Raw genomic sequence first — 954 nt, 5'->3', positions numbered from 1 at the left:
CGACCAAAGTGCTCTACTCGGGCCAGACTCGGACCCACGACCCGGGGTGAGAACCACAACTACTGGTCATCCTTTAGACCTCCAGGGGGCCCGGCACAGCCTCCCTAGTCCGACACAAGTGCTCCACTTGGGCTATACTCTGACCCAAGTCCCGGGGCGAGAACCACAACTACTGGTCATCCTTTAGACCTCCAGGGGGACCGGCACAGCCTCCCTAGACCGACACAAGTGCACCACTTGGGCCATACTCTGACCCAAGTCCCGGGGCGAGAACCACAACTACTGGTCATCCTTTTGACCTCATGGTCATCCTTTAGACCTCAAGGGGGCACGGCAGAGCCTCCCTAGTCCGACACAAGTGTCCCACTTGGGCTATACTATGACCCAAGTCCCGGGGGCGAGAACCACAACTACTGGTCATCCTTTAGACCTCAAGGGGGCACGGCAGAGCCTCCCTAGTCCGACACAAGTGTCCCACTTGGGCCATACTCAGACCCACGGCCCGGGGCGAGAACCACAACTACTGGTCATCCTTTAGACCTCCAGGGGGCCCGGCACAGCCTCCCTAGTCCGACGCAAGTGCTCCACTTGGGCTGTACTCTGACCCAAGTCCCGGGGCGAGAACCACAACTAATGGTCATCCTTTAGACCTCCAGGGGGCACGGCACAGCCTCCCTAGTCCGACACAAGTGCTCCACTTGGGCTATACTCTGACCCAAGTCCCGGGGCGAGAACCACAACTACTGGTCATCCTTTAGACCTCCAGGGGGCACGGCAGAGCCTCCCTAGTCCGACACAAGTGTCCCACTTGGGCTATTCTCTGACCCAAGTCCCGGGGCGAGAACCACAACTACTGGTCATCCTTTAGACCTCCAGGGGGCACGACACAGCCTCCCTAGTCCGACCCAAGTGCTCCACTTGGGCTATACTATGACCCAAGTCCCGGGGCGAGAA

Source organism: Nothobranchius furzeri, unplaced genomic scaffold (genome assembly GCF_043380555.1).
Source record: "Nothobranchius furzeri strain GRZ-AD unplaced genomic scaffold, NfurGRZ-RIMD1 Scf219, whole genome shotgun sequence".
Classification (NCBI taxonomy): Eukaryota; Metazoa; Chordata; class Actinopteri; order Cyprinodontiformes; family Nothobranchiidae; genus Nothobranchius; species Nothobranchius furzeri.
The sequence above is the reverse complement of the archived record's forward strand: the minus strand, read 5'-3'. Positions refer to the sequence as shown.